This window comes from Salminus brasiliensis, chromosome 3, assembly GCF_030463535.1.
Source record: "Salminus brasiliensis chromosome 3, fSalBra1.hap2, whole genome shotgun sequence".
In the NCBI taxonomy this organism is placed as follows: domain Eukaryota; kingdom Metazoa; phylum Chordata; class Actinopteri; order Characiformes; family Bryconidae; genus Salminus; species Salminus brasiliensis.
Genome location: NC_132880.1, coordinates 38959633 through 38965982, shown reverse-complemented (window position 1 = coordinate 38965982; position 6350 = coordinate 38959633).

Genomic DNA, 6350 nt, shown 5'->3' with positions numbered 1-6350 from the left:
TCTGCATATTTTTAAGTTATCGATCATACAGATAGATAAACAGATAGATACTGAATTGGTCTTGAAGGAACATATCAAGAACATCTGATTCCTTAATGTGCTGGGTCCGGTGTGTTAGAGTGTGCAGTCTCTCTTCATTTGGACAGTATGTGTAATCCACCTATAGATGATCTTGCTACAGAAGTTCAGATTGTTCCATAAGTCCAAACTGGCAACATATGTCAACAGTGCCAGACATGGGCTAGAGAGGAATAAAACCCCTAAAACTCTTTTAGGCTAAGTTGGGGAGTTGAAGATGAGGTAGGGTGGTAATCATCCAACCATCCTGATCTCACTATTGATCTTGTTGCTGAAGGCAATCGAACAACAATGCTTCAAAATCTAGTAGAACGCTTTCTCTGGACAGTAGAGACAATAACTCCAACAAAAGCAGGATACACTGTACAATAGAAGTGCAAAGCAAGGTGTTTGGGAGCCACTGCTGTAGTTAGTGCATATGAACCTTTTGATATCTGTCCAGGGCATGAGAATTCAACAGACCGTTTGAAAGTACAGTCCATGGCAGTAAAGGACTCCTCATCCAGAGCAAGGTCTGGCCTCCCAGTGCTTCATTCTGGCCCTGACACCTGTAATGCTGGTCCCTCACACAACATCAGAGAGCTAACAGGTGTGCCCCCTAAGGACATGCTTCCATCAAAAGCTGAGAACAACATGCCCACACCCGTTGACGTTGACTTTGACTTGTCCAATCAAGTGGGTCCCCAGCAGCATTCTGTTGACTTACCGAATGCTCTGAGCTCAATAGACCCTTTCTTCATCCGCTCAGTAACCGGAACTGAGCTAGTGTGTGGGGAGAGTAGGTATAAGTGTTTGGGCTGCTTGCGTTACTACAGTCCCTTGGCCAGTTTGCTGGAGCACATTCAGCTGGGCTGGAAGGAGGGCTTCAGCTGTAAGGTCTTCTACCACAAACTGAGGAGCATGCATGAGCGCAGAGATTGCATGAGTGGGCAAAGGGCAAGCGCACTCTCCAGATACAAGCCTCAGTCTAGTGACCCCACACTGGTCGCCTCGCCAGTGGAGACTCGTAAAAGCTTCAGTCCTAGAGATAAGAAGACGGATATGATCCACAAGTGGCTGCAGACAGTGGAGATAACCGCAGTGCCTGAGTGAATAAAGTGGAATGACTCAAACATCCCCAATGTGTTTCTGAATTGTGCTACAACTTTGGCGCCGTTCACATTAACAGGCTGAAATGACTTGAATCTCATTTTTTCCTTAATCTAACACATATCTGAATTTCAGTCTGATCTTTGCAAATCAGATTATAGTCACATTAGTGGGTCTAGATCATGCTATATAAATGTGTATGATCAGATTTTATGCATCTTTGTTGCTTGCACATAGGACCAATTTTTCATAGGCAAGTCTCTTTACTTGGTGGCCATCTCTGCAGGGCTGCCAGGCAGTTATTTCTAGTGCCACAAGACCAGGCTCTGATCTCTATGAATGGGGAGATTTTCCAGCTTGTTGGGGCTCCTGCACTCGCGCAGATCTCCACACTGAGGAGGGGCTTCATACTACCATGTTTACCCTCCTCTTCTCGAGGCATAACCAGCAAGCTGATTTTTGTGGATAGACTGGACTTTATCTGCAAACAGATGCCATATTGTGCGTTACGAGAACTGCCATTCATATTCAACTTGTTGCCGGGTTCCTCATTTATACCGCCTCTGCTGAGGTGACGTATTAATGTTCGCACGCAGGCCATTTCAGGATCGGATTCGTTCAGATGCAGATCACTTCATGAATGTGAACTGTCAAGATGGCCAAAAAACGGAATGTGAACGTAGCCTTTATTTATCAGTTTCAGCTTGGGTTGATCATGCTAATGTGACATCATTTCAAAGCTCTGAATAATAAAAATAATAATGCATATTTTTAGAACAAGCATAATAGGCAACAGGCATGAGCGTGCATGAGCACGTGCCTGTGCAGAAAAACACACATAACCACATTCTGAATGCCTGAAGCAAAATGTTGGCGTTTTTGCCTTCATTTACATCACACACGAGTGCAGCACACTAATCTAAAAATGGTCAACATTGATGACTTACATGGCATTTATGACAACATTGTTAGCAATCTAAAATCCCCCTAAAGAGGAGCCTGCATTTCCATGGTGACAGAGAGATGAGCACAGTCAGAACACATATCACACTTGCAGGGCAAAGTATGGAGTATGCTCATCCTTTCAGCCCAAAACGAATGTTCCTGGCACTTCCTGTCAAAACAAGCATGTTTCCCTCTCAGAGGGGGGAAAATTCAGTCGACACATTTGAAACAGCTTGTTCTGGTGGTTGATGGAGGATCATAGGCGCTTCACTTCAGACTAAAGGCGTATGTATGCACCATGTGTTGTATCCTGAGTGATTTATTCAAGTGGATGTATGATACAGTTTGCAGTGTGCATGTGTTCATAGCCCAATTTTTCCTGAAACCTGTGCCAATGTGCCAATGCACACCAATCAGCCATAACATTAAAACCAGCTGCCTCATTGTGTAGGTACCCCTTGTGCCACCAAAACAGCTGTAACCCGTTGAGGCATGGTCTTTACAAGACCTAGCCAGTATTAACATTTGCTATATAGTGTGCTATAGGGGCTCTTCTGTGGGATTTAACATTCAGCCTTCATCCCGCCTGCCCGCATGCATCAATGTAAGTTGGACCTTGTTGTCGGTTCACTAGTTGTCATTCCTTGGACTGGCTTTTCTTAGATACTTAATGCTGCATACCGGGTACATCCCATAAGACCTGCCTGATGTTTTGAAGATGTTCTGATCCAGTCATCTAGCTATCACGGTTTGGCTCTTGTCAAAAGGGCTCAGATTCATACGCTTTCATCACCTTCAAGAACTAACTGTTCACTTGCTGCCTAATATGTAGATCCTACCCTTTGACAGATGCTACTGTTACAATGGGAATACATGTTTTTCAGTTTATGTGGGTGGTTAATGTCAGGCACCGCGAGCTTCATCAGATTTTACTTACCTTTTCAAGTGTATGTACATTAGAGTTTGCCACGTGTGCATGTTCATGAGTCATTTTTGCTCTGCACTTGCCATTTATTTTAGAATGAAGAGGTTGATGTTTCTTTATGTATTACCATGCATTCATAATGTCAGGAAATGAGGGCTTCGTCAGAGGTTTATTAATAGACACAATGATGCAAGGCCTGAAATGGCCCTCTTTCAGATCCCATGAGATGATCTTATTCTCTTCAGTTTTTGAGAGTAGAGAATCTTTGGGCAGTGCGGGCCAGTGGCTGCGATCACCTCCAGGCCCTAAACTTCAGTCCAAACCCCAGGGACTCTTCACAGATCAGGGGAGAAGTCAGGCCTTTGTGGACCTGCCAAGAGCCAGAGCTTCCGGGGCTTTGCTTTTTTACATTCCAACACCAGTGTGGAGTGTGTTAATGGCCAGCTGCTCTAGAAGTGTTCTGGCAGCCTGAGGCTTTACCCTAGTATAAATGCTCTGCAGGGTCATATCTCCAACAGCTGGATGGAGGGGTATGGCTGCAGGGCTTTCTACAGAAAGCTGCTGTATTTCCAGCTGAAAAATCAAAGCTCAGAAGATGCCAGTATTTACACACAGTAAACGTTCACCAGTAGCTCTAATGCCTTGCCCAGTCAGCAAGCAGTTTAAGGACATAAATGAGGCTCTAGGCCATGGATTGTATGGACATAGTGAGGAGGAACGATGCTGTTCACAAGTGACTGAAGAAGACTGAAATAAGCTGCATTGCTCCTCTACAGCGCAGCACAGTAGGACCACCCGCAGCTGGCTGGCAGCCATCCTCTGCCTCTCACAGATGGTGTGCTAGACATGTAACTTTGCACTGAACCTCCGAAACCGATGCTTTAAATGACTGGTTTTGGTCATTCGTAATTGTTGTCTCGTGGAATGTTCGCCTAATTAGACATTGTCCCTAATGAGATCGGATATGCAGCTGAGTAATGTTCACATATGCAGCTGTAAAAGCCTGGATTGGTGCACAGTCAGACTAAATAGTGCAGAATGAGTCTTCGCTTCATGCGGTGAGCGTTCTGATATCAGGCATGACTGCCCGCAGGCATCTGCTTCTCTATCCACTCAACTGAATCGCTTAATTGAGCATCATTATGTCCTTTGGAGGTATTGGGGGGGGGGGGGGGGGGGGGAGAGAAAAAAAAATCCCCATGCCAAAAAATTAAGCAGTAAAAATGAAACGTATTCTTCAAGCAACAAAGTAGTGGAAATTTGCCTTCAAAAAGCATAGATTTTCCTAGTAGGATTCGAAAATCCCATTGATGCCCAGATGGTTGTCAATAAGTGCAGGTACAAAGACTAACCCAGAAACAAGTCATTTGGTGCAAGTCTGAGTCGAGGCTTGAGTCTTTAGTAAATAATTTCAGTTTCGTTATTAGTTACAGGCATTCCATTAAACCACATTAAACCCCAATTATAAACCTGTGAGGGGGCTAGTTTTCTGATTTTGCTCATTAATCAGAGGCCTGGGGTTTGGGCTCGATCCTGGGGAACCCACATCTTTGAGAAGTTTAGTGGTTTCCTCTAGGTGCTCCGGTTTCCTCCCACCTCTCTAAAACACAAATGCTAAATATTAAAAACACACTATGCTAAATTGACCCTAGGGGTGTGTGTGATATCCTATGATGGACTGGTGCTCTGCCCCGGGGGGGTTTCCTGCCTTGTGCCCAATGACTTGTGGCACACTTGTCCATAGACAGCTCATACATACCTTTAACTAAGGGTAGCTTCTCCCATAGCTAGCTTCAGAGCCAGACTGGGCATCTTTTCTGCCTGTCTGGGGTTTTGGGACTTTCTCTTTCCCAAAGGGATGAGTTGGATTGGAATGTCGAAAGTAATTTGAATGAATAGAATTGAATGGGTTGTATAGTGTCTTTCTAATACTCAAGGACACTTTATCAACAATCAACACGATACACAATCCTTTATACTCAGCACTCAACCAATACACAGCCAACTACTCAGTATACTCCCAAAACCAGAACCAACCATCCACCTGGAGATAGACAGTTGTTACCTGAAAGACTGCATTGAATACTAAGGGGGTTCACTGTGCACTGTCTGCAGTTGTATCAACTATTATCCAAAATATTTTTTTCAATGATGATGCCAAAACCAATTCTTGCATGTTGCTGCTTTAATGAATTCCTATTTCTCGAGCGACCCCTCATAAAGGGCATGCTTTACACATGCATTTCAGGACAAGCTGAGAGTTACAGAGCCAACACTGAAAGTGGACTGATGAGGTAGAGTAATATTACAGGAGTTTACATAAACATGACTTTGGTTACACAATTCTTCCAAGTATTTTCACATAGTGCAGTTAGCAGTGGGCACGAGCCGGAATTAGCCACAATGTGGAACCTATTCTCACTATTGCAAGTCTGTGGAGCATCAAAAAGAGTTTGAGGCTGTTATATTACTTAGTAAAAATACTACATAGTGATGCTTTAAATGGTAATTAATTTATCAATTTGCAGTTGAATAAATGTTGATTTCCTGTTCTTAAAACACTTTAACCATTGATCAAACTATATATATATCTTTATATACTCTATAATAATTCAAAAAAATCATGTTATTGAATAAAATCATATTATAGAATGACAAGTGATTTAAGACATTTGAACAGTATTGTATATTTTAGTTTGTTTTTTTTTGCAGTCCCTAATTTGCATGGTTGCCATGGCTTATGTTGAACTTCAGGTATCACTGAATCTCACTTGAATATGTTAAGCACAGAAGCTGCGGTTTAAGCTTTGACTCAGTAGTCCAGGCTCTCTGTGAGGGGAACTGGTTTACTCTACTGCACTGGATCAGCCAGTCCCTCTCTTCCTCTCTCGCTCTCTCGGCAGTTGGTGGGTGGGCTGTGAAGAGATTGTGGGCAGGGGGCGCCGCTGCCATGCCAAGATATCGACCTTTTGAAAGAGGCAATCGATGAGGCTCAGCGCCAGGGGCTCCGGAACATTTATGGCTGTCAGGTGGGAGGGAGGAAGTTCACACAAACAGCGGTGGCGTGCTAATTGCCCTAGGTTGCTGGCGCCCCTACAGTTTTGGTTCAGGTGGTGTGAGTGTGTGTCCCTGTGGAGCCTGCTGTGTGTCCACAACAGCCCTGGGGAGCTGCAGTTTCCTACCAGTGCCCGTGCTCTTCTGCACAGATGGCTGCAACCACCGCACAAACACTTTCTATTTTTTCCCTGTTCATACTCACATCATATTACTTTGCCTCAAAACCTTTAGTGCAGTTAGGTGATACCAGCACATC